Here is a 16834-nt window from a genome sequence, read left to right on the forward strand (position 1 = left end):
GTGGAAAAGATAGTCTCTTTGGGGCACAGTCGGTTGGGCGTCTGTCTTTGGCTCAGGTCATGATCCCGGGGCCCTGCAATTGGGCCCCACATTGGGCTCCTTGCTCGGCAGGGAACCTGCTTCTCCCTCTCCCTCTGCCGGCCGCTCTGCCTGCTTGTGAGCTCTATCTCTCTGTCAAATAAATAAATAAAATCTTAAAAAAAAAAAAAAAAAAGATAGTCTCTTCAATAAATGGTGCTTAGGAAACTGGATAATCATATTCAAAGGAATGAAACTAGACCCATAATTTACTCCACTGACTAAAATTAACTCAAAATGGATTAAGGACTTAAATGTAAGACCTGAGACTATGAAACTCCTAGAAGAAAATATAAAAAAAAATTACCTGACATTGGTTTCAGCAATATTTTTTTGCATATGACACATAAAACACAAGCAATAAAAGCAAAACTAAACAAGTGGGACTACATCAAACTGAAAAGCTTCTGCAGAACAGAAGAAATGGTTGATCAACATAATGAAAAGTCAATCTACAGAATGGGAGAAAATAATTGCAAATCATATATCCGCTAAGGGGGTTAATATCCAAAATATATATAGAACTCCTACAACTCGATGGCAAAAATAATAATCCAACTTTAAAATGGGCAAAGGGCCAGAATAGACAGTTTTCCAAAGAAGACATACAGATGGCCAACAGGTACATGAAAAAGTGCTCAACATCAGTCATCATCAGGGAATGCAAATTAAAACCACAGTGAGGTATCACTTCATACCTATTAGATTGGCTATCATCAAAAAGACAAGAAACAACAAGTGTTGGCAAAAATGTGGAGAAAGGGGAATGCATTGTTGGTGGAACATAAATTAGTATAGCCACAAGGAAAACAGTATGGAGGTTCCTCAAAAAACCGTAAATAGAACTACCGTATGATTCAGCAATCCCATTTCTGGGTATGAAATGAAATCACTATCTCAAAGAGGTATCAGCACTCTCATGTTCATTGCAGCATTATTTACAATAATCAAGATATGGAAACAACCTAAGGGTCCATTGATGGATGAATAAAGAAAATATAGTATGTATATACAATGGAATATTATTCAGCCATAAAAAAGAAATTCCTGTCATTTGCAACAGCATGGATGAAACTTGAGGGCTTTGTGCTAAGTGAAATCAGTCAGACAGAGAAAGGCAAATACAGTATGATCTCACTTATATGTGAAATCCAGAAAAGTCGAACTCATGGAAATAGAGAATAGAATGGTGGTTGTCAGTGCTGAGAAGTGAGGGAAGGTTAGAGGAAATGGGGAGATGTTGGTCAAAGGGTAAAAACTTCCAGTTATAAGATGAATAAGTCCTGAGGATCTCATGTACAGCTTAGTAACTATAATTAACCGTACTGTACTATATACTTGAAAGTTGGTAAGAGAGTAGATCTTAAACGTTCTCACCACACACACACACACACACACACACACACACACACACACACACACAGAAGACAACTATATGAAGTGATAGATGTGTTAACTAACCTTATTGTGGTAACTATTACACAATATACATGTATATCAAGTCATCATGTCATACACCTTAAACTTACACAATGTTATGTATCAATTATATCTCAAAGCTGGAAAAATAAGATAAAATAAAATAAATAGAAACACTACATCTTTATATAATCAGAAAAACTCTTAGTAAATATTTAGGGAGAATGGGATGGAATACAGGGTTTGGAAATAAAGATGAATCCTCAAGAATTTTTAAAATAAGGTAAGCATTTATTCAGCATTTATTGAATATCCATACCTGCCAGATGCAGTGTCAGGCACTGAAGATACAGTGAAAACGGACATGTGCCCTACTAGGTATTTGCCCCAAAGATACAGATGTAGTGATCTGAAAGGGGACCTGCACCCCAATGTTTATAGCAGCAATGTCCACAGTAGCCAAACTATGGGAAGAGCCCAGATGTCCATTGACAGATGAATGGATAAAGAAGATGTGGCATATATATACTATGGAGTATTACTCAGCCATCAGGAAGGATGAAATCTTACCATTTACATTGACATGAATGGAACTGGAGGGGATTATGCTGAGCAAAATAAGTCAATCAGAGAATTAATAATTATCATATGGTTTCAGTTATATGAGGAATATAAGAAATAGCACAGAGGATAATAGGGGAAAGGAGAGAAAAACGGAATGGGAAGAAATCAGAGAGGGGGACAAACCATGAGAGACTCTTAACTATGGGAAAGAAACTGAGGGTTGCTGAAGGGGAGGTGGGGGGATGGGGTAACTGGGTGATGGACATTAAGGAGGGCACTTGATGTGATGAGCACTGGGTGTTATATGCAACTGATGAATCACTGAACTCTACATCTGAAACTAATGATGTTCTATAGGCTGGCTAATTGAATTTAAATAATAAAGACATGGGCCTACCCTCATGGAGCTCACATCTGCAGGGGAGACAGCTGAGCACACAGCACACTGCGACAAGTGCTTTGACATGAGAAGGACTGAGGGGAGTATAGACGAGTGGCTCCTAAACCAGCTTGGAATGTCAAAGGAGGCTTTGCAGAGGAGACAAGATCTGAGCTGGGTCCAGAAGGACAGGTGGAGGAGTTACCAGGCTCGCCAAACTGAGGGAAATACATATCACCTCAAAGCAAACATAAAAATAGCTACAGAGCAGACTATGGACTCTGAGAAACAAACTGAGGGTTCTAGAGAGGAGGGGGGTGGGGGGATGGATTAGCCTGGTGATGGGTATTAAAGAGGGCACGTTCTGCATGGAGCACTGGGTGTTACACGCAAACAATGAATCATGGAACACTACATCAAAGCTAATGATGTAATGTATGGTGAGTAACACAACATAATAATAATTTTAAAAATAGCTACAGAGCAGGAAAAGTCTTTAGAGAACTATAGAGAGAGCATTTCAAATATTCCAAAGACCAGAATGTCTTCTCTCCCTAGAACAGCCACAGAGGGAGAACATAAGATGGCAGTGGTTCCATGGGATTGCACAAAGCAGGGAGGCCTTGAAGCATCTGACAGAAACTGCAAGTCTAAGACAAGTCGACAAGACATGGGGGCTCACTTGCTCCTTGGGGTGGGAGTTGGACAGAGTGAAGTGATAGAACCTTCCTGGAGGACAAGGCAGCATTATGTATTGAAAGCCTCAAAAATGTCCCTGGTTTCTGACCTAGTAATTCAACCTTTAGAAATGGATCCTAAGTGAAGATTTTCATACAAGAATGTTTATAATGGCATTATTTTCAAATGCTGAGGAACTGGAAACAAGCCAAGTAATGGTTAGATGAACTGCAGCACAATAAAATAGTAGATGACAATTATAATCGTGCTCTTAAACAGCACTTAATGATAAGGAAAATGCTCAGGATATAATTTCAAGTGCAAAAAATAGGATACAAAACTGTATGTATGGCATGATTCATTTTATTAAAAATGTATCTATATATTATGTATATATGTGTATGCAAAGAAAAAAGACTGGAAGGAAAACTATCAAAATATCAGCAGTGGTGGCATTACAAGTAGTTTTCATTTAGTTATTTAAGCTTTTCTTTATATTCCAAGTTTTTATCCTATGTATGCCCTGCTATTATCAGGGAAAATTACAGACATTATAAAAGAAAATGTTAACAGAGGCTATCTCTAGAAAATGAGGTTAAAGTTGACTTTTTAAATTCTTCGTGCTATCCAAAATATTTTCTCAATATTTCATGCTCTGACTAGTTATGACTCTTTAAAAGAAATCATTAAAGAGCTGTTTTTACTAGGAACCCAAAATGCTTAGGGAACAAGCTGCTATTTAAAGAGATTAGTGATTAACTCACCTGCTGAGAACAGGTGACAGCTTAGCAGAGAATGATATGGTCGCTCCCTCCCCTACCCCCAGCACCAGAGGACCTCCTATTGCCCTTCCACCTTTTCTGCCCCATGTACCTACCTTTGAGAATGGGAAGTCGGCAGGGCTTTTGACCTTGATCTGTAATCTGCAGGTTTAACTTTCTTATGCCTTTTCTCTGTAACCTGGCATTAAGAGGGTTTGCAGGTGGCAGGGCAAGGCCAGCCCATTAAGCCTAGCAGATACTCCTGGAGTGCTGGGAGGGAGTAGCTCACATAAAGGGGATCTTCTAAAATAAGTACTTGAATCCCTTTGTGTAAAGATCTCTTCTCCTCACAGTTCTTTGTTTTTGCACCCAATTAGCTAACAACAATTTTTCAGCAAGCACATCCCTAGCAAGTAAGTATTTGGAGGCTGGATCACTTCCCCTATCTTTCCTTCTCCTCTGTGTATTAGTTGGGCTCTATGGATTTTGAAAAACATTCTTTTGTTGGAGGAGACAGAAGCTACACTCCGTGTCATTCTCCCGGGTCTTTATCATCTGCAAACATTGCACTAAATTTCCCAAACAGCAGGCCTACACCTTCCATGCTCTACTTGCCCCAAACATAGCTTTTTAAAAAAACTTTTGCTTGTCTTTGGCCTTTTTTTTTTTAAACCACAAGCTTTGGCTTGTTCTGAGCTTTAGCCTTCCTGACACTCTTCTCACGGGTATGACAGGCCTGGGCCAGACATTAGTTCTCACTGCACCCCATCTCCATGGGATTATGTTCACCTCATTGTCTAAAAATGTCGACTATATTTTGTTTCTCAGATTCTGTACCTGATCCATAGTGTACAGATCTTGAACCCATTTACTGGATGCTAAAAATGTCTCTGTTTTCATATTCCTTTTGTGCTGTGTGATAGCAGGTTTCATGGTTTTATTTCTCCCCCACTCCTTCCAATTTGGGGTGGAATCTCTCAATTAGGTAGGTGTTTCCTGTCAAACAAGTCTCCCCAGATTTATGCAGCGCACTCAGTAATCTCTGCCAGAAGGGCTGGTATCAAAAGCCACAATCTAAAAACCAAAGCCTGCTAGTTAACAGTGGGAGTAGCCAATACTTCAATTTTCATTCTTCATTATTCTTCACAAGGGGCAACCTTTAAAATGGAAGGTGACATGTTTATAGCTTCTGCGCACCTCTCCTCTTAGCCTTCCATGTATTTTATAAGGGCCTTCAAAGCCAATAAAGATATATATGTGGCAGGGTTCTACCAGCAGCGCTCACTCCTTCATATATAAATCTATAGGTGTGACTATTGATCAATAGTACTGATATATACTGGTGAGTGACAGCCACATCCTGCTTGCTGACATTCTGTGTGCTCCAGCCTGACAATTCGCCCCTGCTCCCTGTGTCAGCCCACGGGGTTCCCCTGAAGGGAGCTGGTCACCAATGCCATGACTCACCTCCTCCTCACTGGGCGGGAACAGCCTTGTGGGCTCCTGCTCCTGCCGGCACCCCGCCACTGCTGTGCTCTCTCGCTGTTGATGAGCGTGGCGCTGCTAGGCAGAGCACAAAGCTGCACCCTTGGCCCCAGATCTCCTCTGCAGAGTTGGGGGAGACCCAACCAAGCCTTCCACCTGCTCTGCAAGCAGATAGAACCCACTGTACCTGTGGCGTGTACTGCTTGCTTAGGCAGGAAGCTAAGCGTAGCGCACCCTGCAACAATTCCCTTGGCTTTCAGACTTTCTGCATCCTTTATGGCTCTCCCTGTTAAAATGTGCTTGTTCACCAGTTCATTCCCTAGAAAATCCTTTCATAGTCCCCTTAAGAAAACAGCTCTAATTGGGACGCCTGGTTGGCTCAGTCAGATGGGCGTCTGCCTTTGGCTCAGGTCATGATACCAGGGAACCTGCTTCTCCTTCTACCTGCTGCTCCCCCTGCTTGTGCTCTCTCTCTCTCTCTCTTTCTGACAAATAAGTAAATAAAATCTTTAAAAAAAGAAAAGGAACTGGGCGCCTGGGTGGCTCAGTTGGTTGAGCGACTGCCTTCGGCTCAAGTCATGATCCTGGAGTCCCTGGATCGAGTCCCGCATCGGGCTCCCTGCTTGGCGAGGAGCCTGCTTCTCCCTCTGACCCTCCCCCCATCTCATGTACTCTCTCTCTCTCAAATAAATAAATAAATCTTTAAAAAAAAAAAAAAGAAAAGGAAAGAAAACAGTTCTTACTGTATGTCACCTATACTTCAATAATTAAAAAACAAAAGAAACAGCTCTTAAATCAGCTTAATCAGAGCAAATTGCCTCCCTTTCACTGTTGATAATCATTAACTCTAGCCAGTTCTCAACTTCAAATGTTTAAGAAGCAGCAAACTGAAAACACACACAAAATGGTCATGATTTTCCTCACACCTCTTCCCACCCATTCCCATTTGCTGGGTCTCCTGGAACCAGCACTCAACAGGGGTTTCTGAAATGCTCCCATCCTCACCTAATCTATGTCTTACTTATCCTTCAAGAGCCTCAAGTCTCAACTCTACAGCTACAAAACTATTGCTACAGAGGAGACCTCCAAGACAATCCCATCAGTCCCATCTTTTATCTGTAGCAGGTACGAATTGTCACTCACCCACTCAGATGTGGAAAATGTGACATTATTACACTGTAACTGACCTTGGTGCTAAGTGCTCATTTCTGCTTCATCTTGCAATGCAGGGTAATTCAGTCACCTTCAGGTTTTTTCTCTTGACTCATTTTGGGTTAATACTCAACCAGTTCAGGATTCTCTCTCTGTTCTCATCCTCCAACATCCAACACAATCTAAGGTCAGGTGGGATGTGAGGTACAGTTTAGGTTCCATCCTGGCAACTGGAATGAGGAAATGGAGTGTCACTAGAGTGTCCTGTCTCCATGCTAGTCTCTGCTAGTCTCTTGCTTGATCCTTATGGCCAGGCACTGGTGCCCACTGCTGCTGTCAGGGGTCCTTCAAAGCCTCCCAAGTCAATGGGCTGCATTCTCCTTCCCTAGGCATACAAGATTTAGCAAATAAAAATATAGGAGACAGGTTAAATTTGAAGTTCAGATAAACAACAAATGATTGGGGGGGGGGGGTGTCTAACCAGCCACCAGTCCTCTCTCAGTACTTTCTCATAAAAAGAAGTGGAGGGACCAAGACTTCCAGGCCTCCCCTATGGAGGCAGGCCTTGACACAGCTCATCCCTCCTGCTATGTAGGTGGAAGGAAAAGCCAGAAAGAAAGCCACCCCTATGTGTTTGACATTCAAACACACTGTGACCTCCTCTAGCAAGCAAGAGCCCATAGCCTGGAATCAGCCAGACTAGAAGTTCCTCTTCATGTTTAATAGGTGTTGAGTGTTTAGTTTGGGATGATGAAAAAGTTCTGGAGATGAATAGTAGGAATGATTGCACAACAATGCAAATGCACTTAATGCTACTGAACTGAACACTTAAAACAATTAAAGTGGCAAAATTTTATGTTGTACATATTTTACAATTATTTTTAGAAGTCCCTCTTCATGGAGAGAAAGGAAGTAGGAAAAAAGACAAACACCGCCTCCCCAAATCATGGATTAAAAAGTAGGGATGCAGTCACCTCCTCTGCCTTCTAGCAGTGCCCTCCTCTATGCTTTGGTATAGAGGTCAAACTGGGGGCAGCTGGAGGTAAGATTGCTGCCCCCAGTTTGACCTCATCTGTAACAACTGCTGTTGGAAGAGAGTCAGCTGCTGCTAGGAGCTCTCCTAGAAATTGAGGAAGTCCCTCCTCGAAGTCCCAGCAAACCTCTCCTCACATTTCATTGGCTCAAATTGCGTCTCATGCCCATTTGTTACTCAATCTCTGACAAGGGGGATGAGAGTCCCATTAGGCCAATCAGGCCCAGACTTGGAACCGAACAGGGATCAGGCTTCCCTTGAGCAGTAGGTTGTGGGAGAGTAGGTGAGGAGAGAGGGGTTCCTATCCAACAATGGGCCTGTTGGGAACAGGACAGGGAAAATGGATAGGCAATCTAGCATCTGCAACCTGCAGACTAGCAGAGCGGAACTGCACTGTCTGGTACTTACTTGGGTATTCCCAAAGCCTCAAGAGGCAAGAAGCTGAGAGTCAGAAGCCAAGTATTCGGGGCACCTGGGTGGCTCAGTCGTTAAGCGTCTGCCTTCGGCTCAGGTCATGATCCCAGAGTCCTGGGGTCGAGCCCCACATCAGGCTCTCTGCTCGGAGGGAAGCCTGCTTCTCCCTCTCCCACTCCCCCTGCTTGTGTTTCTGCTCTTGCTATCTCTCTCTTTGTCAAATAAATAAATAAAATCTTTAAAAAAAAAAGAAGAAGAAGCCAAGTATTCCATTCTGTGACACCTCCCATGCCTACCCACCATCCCTCCCCCCCGCAAAAATAAAAGTCCTGAGTAAATTCTATTCAAGCAATTGGTGTGAGCTCTGCATGGCTGAATCCTTAGGCACTCTAGCCCTGCTCATTGTACCCCATCCCTACCCCAGCCACCACGGAGCCTGTTTTGCTCAGGGATCCCTGGTGTTCCCCAATGATACTCCCTGCAGGACTGATGCCTTCTATGTCCCCAAACATGCAACTGGATTGATTAGATAGTCACTAAACATGTGGAATGAGGCATGAGACAAAATTACATGGATTTGGGGGAGACTTAAAATGAATGTAGGAAACCCAAATGTTACAACCCACTAAAAAACAGTAGAATAAACTTAAAATGAAAGTAGAATTCAGTATCTAGTGTTCTTTCAGGTCTGGGAGCCCAGAAAGAAGTTTTATAAGAAGTTTTGAAAAGCCAGAAAAAATTGTACAAGCTCATCTAATCCAACAGAGATTCTTTCTAAAATAAGAAGTGAAAAGGGTGGCTTCCCTAGGGGAAGGATGGAACCTTTCTAATAATATTTGAGTGTAAGTTCACAGGTGCAGAAATGGAAGGGGGTCTGGGAAAGATAGTTAAAAATCGACATGTTGTGCAACAAACAAAACAGATGTGAAGGAACATTTGTCTGAGGACTTTGTACCTGACCCCCTCCAGTAAATATGCCACACATCATTTGAATACCTTTTAATGCTTAAAAATCTATAATTTTCAGAAAGTGTGTCTATGACATGGTAACGTGCGCTTACTTATTTGGTAAAGTATGTTAATCACTTATTCAACAAATATTTTCTAAGCACCTACTATGTACTAGGAACAGCCTTGATATGTGTGTCTCTTATATAAATGTGGTATTATAAATGTTTAAGAACCATCTGAAGTGAAAATATGTTTTTTCCATACTCTTTAAATATATCTACACCAAGGCATTTCAATTAGTTTTACCTGCTTGTTTCTTTAATTGTGCATTGAAAAATTGGACATTAAATTGTTTCTAGATTAATTTCAAGGTTTGTAGCAAAATTATAGCTTTTACAGACATCAAAGCTATAGCTCAGAGCTATCGTAAAATAATAAGCAAATATACTAAACTAGGAAAAGAATGTGGCCATTTTTAATGGAGTGTTCTTGTTCATTATTAAATATCAGAAAAGGATAAGTAATATAAATTCTCATATCAGTCATTTTTTTTGAGAGAGAGAGTGAGGAGGGGCAGAGGGAGTGGGAGAATCTTAAGCTTAAGCTCCATGCCCACCACGGAGCCTAACACAGGGCTCAATCTCAAGACCCTGAGATCATGACCTGAGCTGAAATCAAGAGTCAGATGCTTAACCAACTAAGCTACCCAGGCACTCTCATATCAGTCCTTTTTACTTATGAAAATAATTATTGTGATAATCTTCAGTTCTATTGATCTGTTTGATAAGTTGGTGTTTTATTATCTTATTACTTGTACAAAGAATTTCTTTGTGGACCTGAGTAGATATTCCTCTGAAGAAGATCTACAAAAGGTCAACAGGTACATGAAAAGATGCTCAATATTGGGGTACCTGGGTGGCTCAATCAGTTAAGCATCTGACTCTTGATTTCAGCTCAGGTCATGATCTCAGGGTCATGAGATGGAGCCCCGTGTTGGGCTCCACACTCAGCGGGAAGTCTGCTTAAGATTCTCTCCCTCTGCTCCACCCCCGCTCTCTCTCTCCCTCAAACAAATAAATAAAATCTTTTAAAAAAAGAAAAATGATGCTCAATATCACTAGTCACTAGGGAAATACAAATTAAAACCACAGTGAGATATCACTTCATACCTGTTAGAATGGTTATCATCAAAAAGATATGAAATAACAAGTGTTGGCAAGGATATGGAAAAAAGGGAACGCTTGCGCACTGTTGGTGGAATTGTAAACAGGTACAGCCACTATGAAAACAGTATGGAGGATCCTCAAAAAATTAAAAAGAAAACTGCCATATGATTTTATGCCAGCAATTTCATTTCTGGGAAATATCCAAAGCAAATGAGAACACTAATTCAAAAAGACAGATGCACTCCCATGTTCATAACAGCATTATTTACAATAGCCAAGACATGAAAACAATCTAAGTGTCCATTGATGGATGAATGGATAAAGAAGTGGTGATATATATACATACAATGGAATATTATTCAGTCATAAAAAGAAAAACAAGGAAATCCTACCATTTGTAACAAGGATGAAACTTGAGGGCATTGTGCCAAGTGAAATAAGTCAGAGAAAGATAAACACTGTATGATTTCACTTATATGTGGAATCTAAAAACAAAGCAAAACAAATTCATAGAGTAAAAGATCAGACTTGTGGTTACCAGAGGCAGAGGATGGAGGGGGAATGGAGGAAGATTATCAAAAGATACAAACTTCCAATTGTAAAACAAATAATTACTAGGGGTGTAACGTACATGATGACTATAGCTAACACTGCTGTACAACGTTTAGAAAAGTTAAAAGAGTAAATCCTAAGAGTTCTCACCACAAGGAGAAATTTTTTTCTTCCTTTTCTTCTTATTGTATCTATATGAGAAGATGGATGTTAACTCTACTTATTGGGGTAATCATTTCACAAGATATGTAAATCAAGCCATCATGCTGTATGCCTTGAACTTCTACAGTGATATATGTCAATTATTTTTCAATAAAACTGAAAAAAAAAGAATTCCTTTGCAAACAATGTAAGCTAATTTTCATGTGCTATCTGATATATACCTATAAATAGAAATTTGCTATATTTTACTGTGCTTTATAACCTTTCATAAATTGAATTTTTCATTTTCAAATTTAATCAATTCAAATTATTTATGGCTATAATTATGTTAAGTAAGAAAGTGATTGAAGTTAAGATTTTGAAAAGCTGGCCATAAATTGAACAACATTAGTTTTAAATGGAACTATTCCATTGTGGATTTTATTATTTAGCCATATGAATAATACTGATAGAAGTTATCCATGGTGAGCATAATCATTTTTATTTAATTGAGTTTTACGTTTATTGATACACACTCCTGTTTAAATATAATATACCTATAAAAAATACTATTCTCTGTGAACTATGAGAGACGATGGACTCTGAGAAACAAACTGAGGGTTCTAGAGGGGAGGGGGGGTGGGAGGATGGGTTAGCCTGGTGATGGGTATTAAAGAGGGCACGCTCTGCATGGAGCACTGGGTGTTATGCACAAACAATGAATCATGGAACACTACAACAAAAACTAATGATGTAATGTATGGTGATTAACATAACATAATAATAAAAAATACTATTCTCTGGATGGCTGTGGTGCAATTGTGCAATCCTTATGCAATGTCAATCTAGGAAAAACAGTGTGGAGTATTTAATGCATCGAGTTTGGGTGGATACCTGCAATCTGAATAAAATTATGTTTACTGGGGTCTTGTTGGCAACAAACCAATTTCACTGCTACACCTACACCTTTAAATATAGTTCTGGGACTATACCATTGGTGTCTGGGAATGCAATTTAGGAGGATGCCAAATACTGGGAGCAAGAGCCCCAAACTCAATATCCTTGGAGAAGAAAAAACTGCAATCTGATGGAGGCTGTGGTTGGATTACTTAAGGATTCAGTTTTATCCTTATTTTGACATGTGATTAGTAAGTGATGAAAGGAGATAAACAAATATCTGTCTAATGTTAAAGTTCTGTGCGCTTTCCACCATATGTTGCCTTGGCTATGTATCACCAGGAATTTGGTCCAGGTCAAGGCAACATGGATTTGGAGTCCATTCTTCCTACTTACCCACCCCCAGTGATCCTAGACCCAATTTGGACATTGTGTTTGGTTAAGTAGCATTTCCATCTTTCCCCTTTATTACAAATCCCTCTTGCTCTCCGTGTCTTTCAAATCACTGTCTTCTGCCCCACTCCTCTGATTATGTCTAATTCAGTTGGAAAGTTAACTTTTCTGATATAACTTTTCATTGGCAGTGGGGTGTGGTAGAAAGAGGAACTGGCTTTTTTCATCAGAGACATCTGGATTGGGGCTTCAGTACACTTGATTTTGGGCACTTCAGTGCCCACTTGATTTGGGGCAACTATAACTTCCTAATGTAGTCATTGACAAAATGGAGATGATGATGATGATGATGATGATGATAATGATGATGATAAATGGGAATAATAATATCATCAGCCTGTGGTATTAAGGAGACCCCATACTCCAGTAACACTGACTCTTGCCCCTACTCTTTGATACCATGCTCCCGTGTCACCAGATGAAACCAGGAGACTTCCCAGTTTATTGCTTGCCTCATACGTTTGCATATAGTGATTTCTGGTACACAGTTTTCTGGGGTTTTTTTAAGATTATTTATTTCAGAGAGAGAGAGAGTGCACATGCAGGGAGTGGGGGAGGGTCAGAAGGAGAGGGAGAGAGAAAGTCAAGGAGACTCGGAACCGAGTGCAGAGCCCCACGTGGGGTCAATCTCACCACCCTGAGATCAAGACCTGAGCTGAAACCATGAGTCCAAAGCTTAGCCGACTACACCACCCAGGCACCAGAAAAAAACAGAAAAAAGATAAATATTTAAAGGATTTCAGAATTAGGAAGTCTTTTTCAAAGCATAAAAGCATTGGAAGAAACAAAATGTAAGTTGCTTTTATATAATCCCTGCCCTATTAAAGCTAATATTCTAGCTATTCTCATTTCTGTATACTTCTAGGTAAACTCTAGAATAATTGTGTTATCATCCCCCTGAATAATATCATCAGTACTTTGACTAGGATCATGTCAAACTTGTAGCACTATGATCAAAGCTGAAGCCAGGACCTGTATCAGCAAAACGAAGGTTTGCCCAGAAACCCCTAGCAAGTTTCTGCTCACATAGCAGAACCCAAAACTGTCACAGAAATGACTACCTTTCTTAGCAAAGGAGGCTATAAAAGATATTTAGCCTCCAGGTTCTAGAATGCAGGTGGAAAAGGGAGATGAGAATGGATGTTGAGTGAGCTCACCAGCAGGATCTGACACAAAGTCAAATGGAAGAGGACACTGTGGCAGGAGATATTTCCATGACCACCTGGGCAAGACCAGACACAAAGATTAATGCTGTGAGATGCAGGCAACATGATGCACATTGCTGAGAAGGCCACTCTGCCCCTATTTGTTGCAGGCAGCCAAGCAGCTTCAATACTCTGAAGACGGGGAGCAGCCACTAGGGAGAGTAACTGTGCCTTACAGATCAAAAAAGTCTGGGGCAGCCAGCAGAGCAGTGGTCTTGCGAGAGGCCTCTCTCAAATGCCTGTGGGTATTGCATCTTTGGGCAAATTCTGCTGGCTGCCTACCCAACAGCCATGTCCCCTTCTCCATCGCTAACAGAACAACAGTTTTGTTCTGTCAGCCATGTTCCCAGCCATGGATGAATGAATTCATCCTATCCATGGATGAATCATGTTTGATCAAAATCCATCATGCAGTTGCAGTCCCCCTTGGACAGTGATTAGTCTAGAGGTGGGCAATATGACCCAGCTCTGGACAATGAGATGCAAGGGGAAGTCTGCTGGGACTAAGTTCTAGAAAAATATGTCTTGCCAGAATTAAAAAAAAAAGTACATACCCCTTTCGTCCCTGCTCCTTCCTCCTGCCTTGAACATGGTTATGTGTGGACATTATGCTTGAAGCTATGGTTCTTCTGACTTGCATCCACAAGGCAACAGTCTAAGAATAAGAAAAATTTTCCCAGGTTGGCAAAAGTGGAACCAGAGCCTAGGTCCTTGATGATTTTGAGAAAGCCAGTGTGCATCACTCCTGGAACTGCCTACCACTGGAATGATGATGGGAAACAATTAAATGTCTTTATCATTTAAATCACTGTTGGAGTTGTTGTATTACTTGAAACTGACAGGATTTCTGTTACAACCCTTAAAAAGGAGAACAGAGCAGAGCATTGTGAGTTGGCTTGTTCTTGAGTAAAGACCTGGGAGGCAGAAGATGTCAAGAGAAGCATATGAGCTAGCAAAATCTGGGTATTAATATGAATGTGACCTCTTCCCGATACCCACAGGCAGTGAGTCAAGGTATACCTAAAAAGTAATTTGAGAAGAAATGACATTTTTATACAATACAGCCTTCCATTTTAGAAAGATAATATATTTATCAATTTTTTAAATCTCTTCTATCCCTAAGTTTTACATTTTTGTCATATGCGCCCCACCTATGTCTTGTTAGGTTTATTCCTAGATATTTTGTGTTTGAGGATGTTGTCTCTCTCAAGATGTTGGGGTCCCCTGGGGCTCTGTCTTCTGCCCTCTTTCCACCCCACAACTGCCCTGAATGATACCTCTTCCTACTTCAACCTTCTCTTTCTCCATTCTGGGAAAATATCCTTAACCTCCTAGGTACATAGACTTTTTCTTGGATTGTTTTTTGGGGGTCATCCAACCCTGATTGACAGGAAAAGGTAACATTTGGAATCCAGTGAGCTTGAGGTTAAAACATGTCATGTCAGCAATTGCTAAACAACAGTACATCAGATTAGGTCAAGAATTTGTGAAATGTTTGTGCCAGTGAAATGTCAAAGCACAAAGTGCGTGAAAGAAAAAAAATCTCTGTGCCAGTCAAAATGTCATTCTGCCTTGCAACAAGTAATTTATTCCTTTATCGCCATTCTTGTTTCACGTGTATTAATGTTGCCTCTAAGTAATTGAAATTAATAATGGCATTATCAGTGGTTAAGGGCAAAAACTAAAGAGCTAATTTAGAATCACTCAGTCAATTTGGGCTCTTCTTGAAAATGGAATTTGTTAACCCAACCTTAAAAATAAGCCCTTACCTGATTGTCCAAAGCATTCACACTGCAGCCATTATTTGTTCTGTTAATTTTTGTAATATGTAAAAACAAGGCACAGAAGATAGTAAAGAACAACTGTTTTTTTAAATGCTGTATCTGAGGAATTGCAAACACGATAGAAATGCTATAGATATGATTACCAGATTAGGTAGCCCTCAGCAAAGTAATGCCAGTAGCTTGTTGAGTTGATTATGAAGCGAACCTCGATAATGTTTGTCACCATTTTCCTACTGGTTTTAATTTCTAAATTGGCAGAGCTTCCTAGAGAACATGGCTTCTCTCCATGCCATTTGCTTTCTCAGAGAGCAGCTTTCTGTTGCACAGTCATGGCCAAACAGTGGGAAATAGGTCCTGCTCTTGATGTTACAGTTGCCCGGTTAATAAACCAAAATGTTTCTCTGTAGACATCAGGGCCAGAACTAGGGTGAGGCTATGGAGGTGCCCAGAACTGCCCTTCAGGAGGCCCCCATTCTCAGGTGCCACCCTGCACTTATATGGCCCTTAGGTGACTGCTTCCTTAAATGTTCCCTAGGCACTGCACTTGCCCCACCCCTGTCCTGGTCCTGGTAGGGCATTACTGTTGCCCTTGGAATTAAAAAAAAGGACCTGGGAGTAAAGAACAACTCTGTAAGTCTTCCAACAATGGTAACTGAGTTCCTACCCAATTATATTAATTCCACATATTAAAAAATGAATAAGAATTTGAAGAGTAATAAGAAACCTGCAATTGCTAAGATGAGAAAAACTTCTCAAAAAGAGAGTCCAATTAATGGCTCAGAATGGGCCCAACAGAGTGTAAGGACCATGTGGGACCACCATGTTGCAGAGTTTGGGTCTCATGTTTTCAAATTTGGAGCTCAACTTTATCAGCACAAAGAGAGATGGTCAGATTGAGGAAAATTGACAAGAGAATTACAAATAATCCAGAATTCCAATTCACTAAGTTAGAGTTGTAGATATTTTCCAGTGACCTTAGTGTTCAATGTTCAGGACACCCCTCCCTAGAGTCAGGGCATGTGGAACAAAGTGTTAATCATCAGACAGTTGAAAATGAGCATGGAAAGAGAACAAAGCGAGGTGGGGGCTGTCAATGACAGGAATATTTCATCTAGACCAGGGAAAAGTCCTGCCTCAAGCCAGAATACACTGTGTATCTCTTCACTCAACAAATATAAATTATGCATCTACCATGTTACCAGCACACCCTGTCATCTCTACTTTCAAAATGAATTCTAAATCCAGTACTTCCTGCCATCTCCACAGTAACTAAGTCAAGCTCCATCTTCCTACACCTGGGTTAGTGGAACAAGCCCCCCAACTAGTCTCCCGGTATCCACCCTCTCCCTGATATAGTCCATTCTTTATCCACCGTCAGACTGCTCCTTTTAAAATGTGAGTCAGATCATGATGTACCTCAGCTCAAAATCCTCCACTGACTTCCTACCTGTTGGAATAAAACCCCAAATCCCTTTCTTGGGCTGCAAGGCCTATGTGATCTCACCCCAGCTCTCTGATCTTATTTCCCACCACTTCCCACCTCACTCATTCCACTCTAATTACAGATGTTTCTTTCCATCTCCTGGGACACTCCAAGATCACCTTTGCCTCAGGACCTCTGCACATACCTCTCCTACCTGAATAATTTATCCCCAGATATCTGCATGGCTCACTGTGCTCAATGCTTAAATGTCTATGCTTAACTGTCCCCTTATTGTGGAA

General features: G+C 40.8%; 1 long non-coding RNA gene across 1 annotated transcript; it reads right to left on the reverse strand.

The window, feature by feature from the left end:
- Positions 1-12776: 12776 nt before the first annotated feature.
- LOC118004045 lies at positions 12777-14095 on the reverse strand. Its single transcript, XR_004677473.1, has 3 exons — positions 13883-14095; positions 13281-13345; positions 12777-12807 (listed from the first exon to the last, which is right to left on the reverse strand). It is a non-coding gene; the product is annotated as an uncharacterized LOC118004045 (long non-coding RNA).
- Between the last annotated feature and the right edge of the window lie 2739 nt (positions 14096-16834).

Source organism: Mirounga leonina, unplaced genomic scaffold, assembly GCF_011800145.1.
Source record: "Mirounga leonina isolate KUSES-001 unplaced genomic scaffold, KU_Mleo_1.0 Mir_115, whole genome shotgun sequence".
NCBI lineage: Eukaryota > Metazoa > Chordata > Mammalia > Carnivora > Phocidae > Mirounga > Mirounga leonina.